General features: G+C 44.1%; 1 long non-coding RNA gene across 2 annotated transcripts in view; it reads right to left on the bottom strand.

Moving 5' to 3' along the window:
* LOC142493897 (uncharacterized) overlaps positions 1–7,760 on the bottom strand; it is a 39,486-nt gene extending 31,726 nt beyond the window's left edge. Inside the window, exons 1-2 of one of the 2 annotated variants that reach the window (XR_012801224.1) lie at positions 7,538–7,708; positions 2,522–2,648 (exon numbers count right to left, since the gene is read on the bottom strand). This is a non-coding gene — a long non-coding RNA (uncharacterized LOC142493897). Of the gene's footprint in view, positions 1–2,405; positions 2,649–7,537 lie in introns of those variants that run through there. The other variant, XR_012801223.1, reaches the window with a different exon arrangement.
* Between the last annotated feature and the right edge of the window lie 4,052 nt (positions 7,761–11,812).

Below are 11,812 nucleotides of genomic sequence, written 5' to 3'. Positions count from 1 at the left end.
CAGACCAGATGAAAGTGTGAGACAGCCTTAGATTTGAAAGAACTTAAGCTGGTGGTGGATGTGAGAGTCTCTGGTAGGTTGTTCCAGTTTTGGGGTGCACGGAAGGAGAAGGAGGAACGTCCGGATACTTTGCATGACATTCACTGGATGTCACCAGGGCCGGCATATTAGTTTTCTGTGTGGCATCCAGTGAACACCAATTGTTTTCTTGAGGAGATTCTGTGTGTCGGAGAACACGATGTAAATGAGACAGAAGAGCCCTCGTCTTCCAGTCGTGTCCCCGAGGTGACTTCATGACCACTTCTCACTCGCAACGTGCCAGCTCGGGGCCGCGCCATGTTCCAGCACTGACAGGGTTAAGCAGGACTACATTTGTGTAAGGTAGCCAGTTACAGTGTTACATTCCATAGAATATGTTTGAGGGGGGTGATGTAGAGATGGGGGGGAGATGTAGTGGGGGAGAGATGTAGAGGGGGGAGATGGGAGATGTAGAGGGGAGGAGATGTAGTGGGGGAGATAAAGAGGGGGTGTAGAGAGGGGGGAGAGATGTAGTGGGGGAGAGATGTAGAGGGGGGAGATGGGAGATGTAGAGGGGGGGAGATGTAGAGGGGAGATGTAGAGGTTAGATGTAGTGGGGGAGATAAAGAGGGGGGTGTAGAGAGGGGGGAGAGATGTAGAGGGGGGATGTAGAGGTGTGGGGGAGAGATGTAGAGGGGGGATGTAGAGGTGTGGGGGAGATGTAGTGGGGGAGAGATGTAGAAGGGGGTGTAGAGAGGAGGGGGGATGTAGAGGTGAAGGGGGATGTAGATGGGGGTTACAGCTATCGGGGGTTTCACCTTTAAAAAGGTGTTTGGAAACAAGGAGAAGAGATTATTTATCACTCGAACTGTAAGTGGTGGCGATACAGTCTACCTAATTTAAAGCTTTGACCCTATACTGGCTCAGATGACCATCAAAGGGACTGTCTTTTCCATAAATAATATAATTGCTTTTCCTTGTATAGTGCTGATGGCGTATGCAGCACTGTACATAGAGTTTTTGCAGGCAAAAATCCCATAGAAATTACAATCTATGTTTTGGTGCATGAGGCACGGGGAGATTGAGTGACTCGCCCAAGGTCACAAGGAAGAATTAAAGTGTATGAATGGCAGTGACATGTTTAAAGGGTTACAGCTGTGTGATTAAGGCCTTTCAATTATTTTTACATGTAGTTTATAAACACGGTGAGCAGAGACTCTTAGAAAGCACACTTTGTGGGAAGGGTGAAAACGTGTTTTGTTAAACGTTCTCTGCACATATGTAATGAATCAATACAGAAGCTTCCGGGTCACTGTGGTACCAGATCCCGTTAGTGCAGCTGTCATCTGCTGCTGGTGCCGTCTGTTTAGCGAAGGGGTGGCCAATGCCAGTCTTTAAGAGCCACCAACAGGTCAGCTTTGAAGGATATCCCTGCTTCAGCACAGGTGGCCCATTCAATGTCTCAGTAAATGAGTAACTGGAGTTGGCCCCCCCATGTTTAGAGCGTATGCAGGACGCTGTCACAGAGCCGCACTGGGACCATAACTGGATCCATTTAAAGGATCAGGCACACATCACTGTGAGTATTATTCCAATGTAGAGGTTATTCATTGCATTGCAGAAGTGCTGATCGGGGCACTACTGCCCACCAATAAAATCAATGGGAATATCTATATAATAGTGTCCCTATAGTCAATATAGCAGTTTAATTAATAAACCCCACCTAGTGGGAGCACTCCCTTAATGATGGCACAATGGTGTTCGAGAAATCTGATACACAAAGACCGTTTGGTTTGTCCAATGTATTGGAAAGGAGAGGGACAGGAAAGGGCACACACACCATATGTAGTTAGGCAGTTGATATAACTTGTAATGGGCTGTGTGGTCCCATTAGAATGAGAGGAGAAATGGTTGCCAACCTTGATGTGTTTACACATGAGGCACCTGGACTTACTGCAAACAAAGAAAAGAGGTCCTGGTGCTGCTCCTTCGGGGATATATATATATATATTATTGTAGCAGTATAACTGCTGTGTGTGACACGAAGGCCCGTGTCATATTAATGGGGCAGTAAAGCTTCACACAGCTTCCCAGAATGTAAGTAGGTGTCTTAAGATATATATTCATAAATCTTCCTGACGGAGCAGCACCAGGACTTCTTTTCTATAGCTACAATCTTCCGTACTAAGACTGGATATTGATGTGTAACATTCATGGTTTGACTTTATATGACATTCTTGTCCTTTACGTGCACTTATTTGTTTTATTTGTTGATTTATCATTTATTATAGCATTATTCATATTGCGTGTTGTTTATTCTCGGCATCTCGCAGTTGTGCCTTTATGTTGAGCGTGAACTGGAAAGGAGTACTCTATGTATATATACCTATGAAAAACCACTGTTTTATTGGCAGTATTACACATTTTCAGAGAGCTGGAAGGCTCCCACTGCAGACATAATAATCTACAGGATAATCTGCCGTGGTCTCTCTCAGGTAATTACTTCGTAAGTAGTGGCCGACAACAGCTGTATTGAGTGCTGCAGCGTCCGATGGCAAGCTCGTCAAATCTGCACCGACTCTGGCATTGCCCCTTCATTTCGAGACACTTTTCTTGGCCAGTCATTGCAACTGTGTGGGGAAAGAAATGTCAGACTTGTAAATTCCTACAATATAGCATTCCATTCAATAGGTTATTACAGGTATAATATATATATATATATATATATATATATATATATATATATATATAAAAGGGTTAAGGTGCGCAGAAGTTCAGTTACAGGCAATAAAGTAAAACTGTGCTGCCACAGTGTCTCATGTCTCACACAAAGACCAAACTTAGATACAAAACAAACAATTAGACATAGGGCGCAACAATGTAGACGTGTATATGATACGTGATAAAGGTGGATGGTGCTCAAGTGCTTGGTCTATGTATAGTCCTTATGAAATATAAACGGAAGATAATTCGTGGTATCTATAAACAATCATCCTTATTGTCCAGAAAAATCAATATTGTTGCTGGGGGCACAAAAACCCTGACGGCAAAGGGTAGGATATAATAACCCTCCTCCTCTCCTCATTGGGATAGCCCCTCCATAGAAGCAAAAATAAAGCAGTAGGTACTCACAATAATTTCACCACGAGGATCTTCCAGCGTGCAGCCACATCAATGTCCAGAGAGTTCCAAAAGAAGAAGGGATAAGCGCACAGCACTAGAGAGACAGGTCTTGGGTAAGCACTTTCTCAAGCGCGTTGCACGAAACGCGTAGGAATGGTTACACCCTCTGTTTTTTATGTAGCTAAATAAACCATTTTTATTACCCAAGACCTGTCTCTCTAGTGTTCTGCGCTTATCCTTCTTCTTTTGCAACAATGTAGACGATTTGTGGATAATGGTGTATGGGACTATAAACTATCATGGAGTTCCTGGATAGTAAAGATACATATGTCCCAATTCTGACTGATCCTGTGAATAACAGAAAAGAACCAATATTGCTAAGTAATGTTTGGATAAAAGTTTATGCGCAAAGAAAGGCAGAGGTCCCAAGAGTGGGCCGTCACCCACATAAGGGCTGCTGTGCCTCCAGGGGGTTGGGGGCTGGGATGGCCAGTTCTCCTCCCCCTCATCACGAGGGTTTAAGATTTGCGCGTGCCAATGGGGGAGGGAGGAGACTTGCGCGGAGTATTTAAACACTGTGGATGCTCATGCCCAGCACTGACTTTGTTTTGCTCACCGCAGTATACCTCATGGAGCAGCATAGCACATCCCAGCAGCTCCGCCCACAGCCTAACTATATTGCCTGCTCTCTCCAGCCGGCTGATCAGCTGGTTTGGAGCAGGATAACAGACACCAGACTGCATCCAACAGCTACAGGGAAGTGAATGCTGCTCCCATCCCCCCTTGGCTGTCCAGATCTCCTCCCCCCCCCCCCCCCGGCTGCTCCGGTCACCCACTCAGCTGCACTGAGCCTCCCCACGCTGGCACGGATCCTCTCTACGGCTGCAGCGGAGTACCCCACACCTTCCCCCACCCTGCAGCAGTTCCCCTGCCTCATGCACCCGCTCCTCATGCATAAGCCCCAGCACCTCACGCACCCGCCCTGGGCCACCCATGATTCCCACACCTCCCGCACCTGTCCCAGCACCACCCATGTTTCCCACACCTCCTGCACCCATCCCAGTAACTCCCATGCATTCACCTGCCACTGCGCCACCCATGCGTTCTACAGACGGGGTTGGTGTGGTTGAAACCCCAGCCGCCCTCCCCCCCACCCCCCCTACTATGCCTGGCACCCATGGCATGTGACACCCCTGCCAGATGGTCTTGCCACACAGGGGTGTGCTGCACGCCCCCTTCCCCTTGCTCCCGTGGTTAACCCTTCCCTGGCAGCCCCATTGCCACTGACCGCGGGGGTCACCCGGTTAACCCCATTGTTCAGGGTGCCCCCCGGCAGATACGTCAATACCAGGGACACACCTCGTGTCTTGCCGTCAACACACAGTCCTGTGTGATTCAAGACATAAAGCCCTCTGGAATGACGCAGTCATTATTTGGTCAGAGATTATACCTCGGTTGGTATGGAGGGGGGCATCCAGTAAGGTGGGCATCGAGAAAGCAAGGCGAGAAGTGAACAGAGACGTCCGTAAGTTCATCTTCTCTTGTTCAGCTGACCATGTAGCCTGTGGAATACGAGGACAGGGGGCATACTTGGCATAGTTGGGACGGGGTGCACCTGGTGGACGAGGGAATGTATATTTTTATTAATAACATATGCAGGCCTTTGCAAGCAATATAAAGTCAGGGTTTAGGGTCACAGGTTGGGATGTGGAGTGAGTCCCCAGTAAGTAGCCTTAATGGGGCCTCTGGGTGGCAGAACTGTCAGGCCAGTCATCGTAGAGACACTGTGAACACCCAAAATGAGGCTCCAACCTATGCGGCTGGGCCCCAGACATCGATCCCCCCGAAAAGATTGTGCGGGCCGGAGGCACCAACGCAGGCGGTCAGGTGCTGAACCCCTGGCACAAGTCTTAGGAAGCTGGGCTCTAACCTATGCGGTTAGACCAAGTTGGCCAGAAAGGGGGACCAAGGATAAGCGGAGGACAGGGCAGTTTTGAGAGGACTCCCACTAGACGGTAGAATAGGGCGGGTTGGAGAAGGGCTCCTGCCGGAAAATTCCGAGAATAGGGCAAATGACTAGCGACTGGCTGACAGTTTGTTTTCAAATATTTTCAAAAATTGTTAATGCAGTAAAGCTGTGAGCAACAGCTTATTCTCAGCACTAAGAATGGTCAGTATAGTAATGAGCTACAGGTATTAAATATCTGTAATTAGTTCCTGCAGTGGAACGAAACGCGTAGGGTTTTATAGTCAGGTATACCTGTAGCACATTACTACACTGATTATTTCTAGTGCTGAGAATAAGTGGCTTAGAACTTCAGAGGAGAGAGAAGAAACAGCTGTGGGACTTGGACAGCTGAGGGATTTTCCACTACCCTCTGATGTCACTGGAACGGGATTAGGAGAAACCATCGCGAGACTTGGCTTCTGAAGCAGAGCAGCGGTACACAGATGCACCGGAGGGGAGAGGCAGGTGCTGAGATCTTCCATCTGATTCCCTGTGTGGTGGCATACACCCACAATGCTGATTGTATCTGCTGCATTATAAGTAGCGACTTTTCATTTGCGCATAAACTTTTATCCAAACAGTACTTCCCTATATTGGTTCTTTTCTGTTACTCCCAGGATCTGTCAGAACAGGGACTTATATGTATCTTTACTATCCAGGACCTCCATGATTGTTTATACTCACATACACAGTTATCTGCAAATGGTCTACATTGTTGCGCCCTATGTCTAATTGTTATATATATATATATATATATATATATATATATATATATATATATATATATTAAAAGTAATATGCAAGCACACGGATCTTGTCTAATAATCTACATAGTTTTAATAAATGATCAAAGTTTTGGTCCAAGTTGGAACTTTTATCAGGACAAGTTGTCCTCGTATAGGTCCCCTCTTGGAAGTTAAAAAAAAAAGCACAATAAATAGGAATATAAAAAAAACCTCACTAACGCAGTGTTAAGTGCTGTTTTCAGCCGTAATGGTCCCTTGCATTAGCTAAACCAGACATTAGTACTAACGATATGCAAAATTGGTGCAAATTTCCACAGAGAAAATTGAATTTCCAAAAACATCCTGTATTTAAACCTTGACAAGACTGTAACAATGATATTTGGGACCAAGGCTCCATTTCTAAAGCTTCCAATGAATGAGCTTCAGCTCAGAACCAATGCTAATTCCACCCTCGCCCCTGTTACTAGTTTTAAGTATCTTGGGCATAATGTTTGACTACCATTTAACATTTGGGTTGCACATTGATATCCTGACATCCAAAACCTATGCCAAACTAAATGTACATTATAAGAACAAATCCTCCCTTAGCCCGGTGGTCAGATAGTGTGTCTTGCCTTCAAATACTTTCTGGGCAAGTTACCCATCTATCTGAACAAGCTCCTCATCTCTACCACATGCAGCACCTATCATCTGAGATCTGACTCCAAACGATTGTTCGCGGTTCCACTGTTCAACAAAGTATCCGCCCACTCCTCCTTCTATTACCGTGCACCTTACACGTGAAACAATCTACTGGAGACTCTCACAGCCACCACCAGTCTAACTTCTTTCAAAACTAAAGCTGTCTCACACCCTAATCTGGTCTATTACATACGCCTAAAAGATAAAATATGTTAAACTGCTCATGCAATGACTTTACGTAATGTATAACACTGTCCACTTAATGTAACGATGGATTTGTCATCAGAACTGTGCCTCCTAGAAAATGAGAGGTAACTCGCAATGTATTATTTCCTGGTAAAACATTTTATAAATAAATTATAGTTAACACAGGGATTTAACAATGTGTTATTTAGACAAGAGGGAGACGTATTATACATATCCAGCATCAACCACACTCAGTGCAGACAAATAGCTCTGGGACTGACCTGTATAGCAGTACGTGTTAGCTATCACACCACCGTCATGCTACAGAAGCTGCCGGGTGGGGAAGCTTAACACAGATAGAGAACTGCACAGGATCAGATTCCACTTATAGTTGCTATATGTACACACGTTGTGATGTGGGAGATAAAGCAGGCAATCATCTTACATCGTAGGGCACCACTCTAGGCTACAGCTAAATGCAGACTCTCCTATAGAACAACGGCAATGAACAGCAGCGCAACCGCTAAGTCGCGAGGCACTGTGGCGGGAGACGTGCTGCCGTATGCGCCGATGACAGCGCTCAGGTGTAAGGTAGCTACAGCTAATCGCCGTTAAGAGGGAGCATACGATAAAAGGAATACCAATACCCATAGACCACCCGTGGTATCAATCCAATGCGTTTCGTAAAACAAGCTTACGTCATCAGGGAAAGCCTTATTTTTTTATAAAGTGTTGGACTCTTACATCATCCTACAGACAGCCATTGTTCTCTTACCTGAAGCACTTTGACAGAAGAAACAAAGAAATACAAGCCACAGTACTTGCATGGTGCAGGCAGCTTCTAAGAAGACAAGATAATCCCGGTAGCTATTCTCTGTCTCTCCAAGATGCTTGTATCTGTAGAACCTCTGAGTGTTTGTGAGGGATTGTGTGGGGAGGTGTTAATAATATCTATCACATGTCCATTCACCCTAGCATATGACTATGCCATCTGCCAAACCGCATATCCTGAAAGTGCAACATAATAACATACCTGGGGATGTTCTCACCAGCTTAGCCTGGTGACTAGTTAACACTGACAGTGCCAGTAGCTTAACAGGGCTGACATGCAGAGCACGGGGACGATATTAGCAAGGGTGCTACATTAACAACTCTGAATTACATTTGTAATGTATTATAATGTAACAATGTTTAACTGTAACGTAGCAACTTAGATTATTACTTATCGTTGTGTGGATTGTGTTAATTTACATATTAAAGGGATTTTGTTTTTTAAAGACTGGCAGCTTGGACTGCTGCATTAAAGGAATGAGCTAGAATGACCACTTCACTGGCACTATGTGTCATGGTAAATCAAATATTGGACAGGATGTTGTACAAATTGTCCAGGAACAGCAATAGTTCCCCCTCTGTACCACCCACAGCATAAAGATATCATCAATGTACCTCATATATTTAATAATATGATGTGATAGAGGTGAATTATTTAAGATATGCGTCTGCTCATATTGATCCATATATAGGTTCGCATATGATGGGGTCATATTAGACCCCATTGCTGTGTCCTTCAGTTGGAGATAAAAATTAGTTTTAAATTTAAAAAAGTTCTTGTGCAACACAATTTCAATCAAAAGCAATAGGAACTCCACCGGCGGTCCAGAATAATCCTTACACTTGTTCAGATGGTCCGTGATGGCCTCCATCCCCTCCATGTGGGCGATGGTCATGTAAAGACTAGAAACATCCATCGTTACTAGCAGAATGTCATTCAAATCCACCCTCACTTCCGTTAGCCTGTTAATAAAGTCAGTGGTGTCTTTGATGAAAATAGATATCTTGACCACCAAAGGCTGCAGGTAGAAGTCGACATACTGGGATAGGGGATGGCACAAAGAACCCCTCGCTGAAATGATGGGTCTCCCGGGTGGCAGGGTGAGTGACTTATGCACCTTTGGTAGTATGTATAGAACCGGAGTGATCGGGAATTGCTGTTGAAGGAATTGCCCTGTATCCTCCGTTATCCACCTGTTGTCGATTCCCAACTGTATCACAGAACATACATACTACATATACATACTACCAAAGGTGCAGCATAAGTCACTCACCCTGTGTGGGGAGGTGCTAATAATATCTATCTCTGTGTGAGATTCAGACAAAGCCTCATTATTGAGTGTTTTGTGCCAAAGGGAGTCCCTAGCTACATCAACACCTCCTAACATCCCCACCTTCCACCTTAAAGCTGCAGACCAAGCAATATCCTACGTGTGTGTGGTTTTTTTTTTAAATAAATCAGTAGCATAAGAAAATACATGTAGCATTTTTTTTTTTTAGATGTAACACCTCTATCCCACCTGGCAACCAGAGATAGGTTGTACACAGGCCCACCAACAGGGGGGTCTGCCAGGGTTGGCATCCCGGCCCCATGAGTCAGGGGGCCCGGCCGCCTAGGCCCCTTGCACAACCGTGCCCGTGTAAAAAAAAAGTGTCGGGAAAAAAAATGAGATGTGAGGGGAAGATCTGGGGAGCTGTGAGCAGGCAGAGGGTGATGTGAGATGCAGAGGGGGAAAATTATGTGAGATGCAGGAGGGGGTGGATTGGCATACCTGAGAGACTTAACATGTCTAACACATCACATGTCCATTCACCCTAGCATATGACTATGCCATCTGCCAAACCGCATATCCTGAAAGTGCAACATAATAACAAACCTGGGGATGTTCTCACCTGCTTAGCCTGGGGACTAGTTAACCCTGACAGTGCCTGTAGCTTACCAGGGCTGACATGCGGAGCACGGGGACGATATTAGCAAGGGTGCTACATAACCAACTCTGAATTACATTTGTAATGTATTATAATGTAACAATGTTTAACTGTAACATAGCAACTTAGATTATTACTTATCATTGTGTGGATTGTGTTGATTCATATATTAAAGGGAATTTTTTAAGACTGGCAGCGTGGACTGCTGCATTAAAGGGATGAGCTGTTGGGCTTTACCCCTTCCCACAATCAGCAGCCACTTTACCTTTTGTTTCAATATTGTCGCTCAATAACCTCTAGAGGAGGAGTGGCCAACTCCCGTCCTCAAGGGCCACCAACAGGTCAGGTTTCAAGGATATCCCTGCTTCAGCACAGTTGGCTCAGTCAATAGTGAAAGAAAGAAGAACCTAAACATATACTAAGCGCTCAATCTATTTGCATAACGTGATAATCAACAAACATAAATGCAAATCAGTGTAAGATAACAAATAGATTGTGAAATTGATTGATCCTAAATGTGTAAGGATAAACCAATGTTGCAAAGAGACCCCACAGTCAACCAAGAGTGAATGCGGGGGTGGCTGCCTAAGGATATACAACAAGCCTATCCATGAGGCTAGAGACAATATAGCAAACAAAGAGAAAATGTCCTTGGCGCACTACCAGGTATAATAAACCTGATGGGTAAGTTCCCAATTCTCTGAATGGAGGAACAGTTCGTAGAACTCACAGACGGTCTTTCAGAAATTCTTTGCTGGTGAATGTGTATCTGAAATCAGACGAAACAAAAGAACCATTGCGCAGAACTCTCTGATACTGGAGATCACACCCACACAGCTGCTAACTACTTACATGAAAGTAGATAGTAAAAGGCCTTGAAAGGTATCTTTAGCTTGTGCTCTGGTGTATGGGACTGGATAGCAGTGGGTCTTCAGACAGTAATAGCCCTCTCCACATGGATCAATCACAGTCACGGAAGATGCATAAAAATGGTAAAAAATGCCAATGGTGTGATACCATAACACAATTTAATAAATTCTACATTCTATTTGTTATCTTACACTGATTTGCATTTATGTTTGTTGATTATCACGTTATGCAAATAGGTTGAGCACTTAGTATATGTTTAGGTTCTTCTTTCTTTCACTATTGTTCTCCATTTCACCATATCAGCTGCCGACCATTTCACAAACTTATCATGTCACGTTTTTCTAATCGTGCACTTCGTAGTTGCAACATAGAAACCATCTTTGCCGATGAGGCAGAGGTGGAGAATATAGATGTAGACACTGAACATTTAGACACTCTATTTAATAAAGTAGAAAAACTCCTCACACAAGAAATGAGGCAAATTTGGGAAGTTGTAGCACTTAAGAAATATATCGAACACAAAAGGATACCAAGAGGACTAGAAACCGAGAACGAGGAGTTCTTAAAGGAGTGGAATTACATCCTTGATACATGTGCTTTTGGACTGATTACATTATCAATCCAATATAGGACCAAATCCCTAGATATTCTGGATAAAGAGATTCTAGAAATCCAAGACAAACTAGAGATATTCTCTGAACTCTAGATGAAAAGATCACACAGGGAATAGAAAAATTAGAAAAGGAAGTTATCAATTCCAAACCAAAAAAGTTTATAAGAGACAGAAAGGATTATGAACAAAATAAACAAAGAGATTGGAAATCAGAAAAGAAAGTCTTAATTACAGAAGAGGCTTCCAGCTCGGAAGAGAAGTCTACCCCTAAAAATAAAGTAGTTACACCTAAAAAGGATATAAAAAAAGACACAAGTAAAACAACTAAAGTGTCAAACAAAAAGATGGCTGTACAATCTCACCCTTACCTTGGTACCAGACCACAAGTACCATTTAGAAGTGATTACCCTAGATATCATGGTCAACCACATGGCGGTTATTCAGATGGTCATGGCAGATATGACCATCGAGAGTATTATCATGATGGGCATAGGGGTCATGATAATAATGTATTTAGACCAAAAAATAATTTTGACCATACAATGCACCACCAAGGAATCATGAAACCAATCAATTTCCATTGTCTTTTTTAGATCACGACAGGGAGTACGACTTCCCTCCAAGGAGGAACAGCGAGACAGAAAATCTTATAGGGAGACAAGGCACACCTCGCTCCACAAGGCAGAAAAGAACAGAGGATTCAGAGGAAAAAGAGGAGGAAAGAGAAAAAAGCCAGAATAAGGGAACCAACAGTAGGGGCCAGTAATGTATTCAACATTAGTGGTTATCAAACCACTGAGGTTGAAG

Source organism: Ascaphus truei, chromosome 4 (assembly GCF_040206685.1).
Source record: "Ascaphus truei isolate aAscTru1 chromosome 4, aAscTru1.hap1, whole genome shotgun sequence".
NCBI lineage: Eukaryota > Metazoa > Chordata > Amphibia > Anura > Ascaphidae > Ascaphus > Ascaphus truei.
The sequence above is the reverse complement of the archived record's forward strand: the minus strand, read 5'-3'. Positions and strand labels throughout refer to the sequence as shown.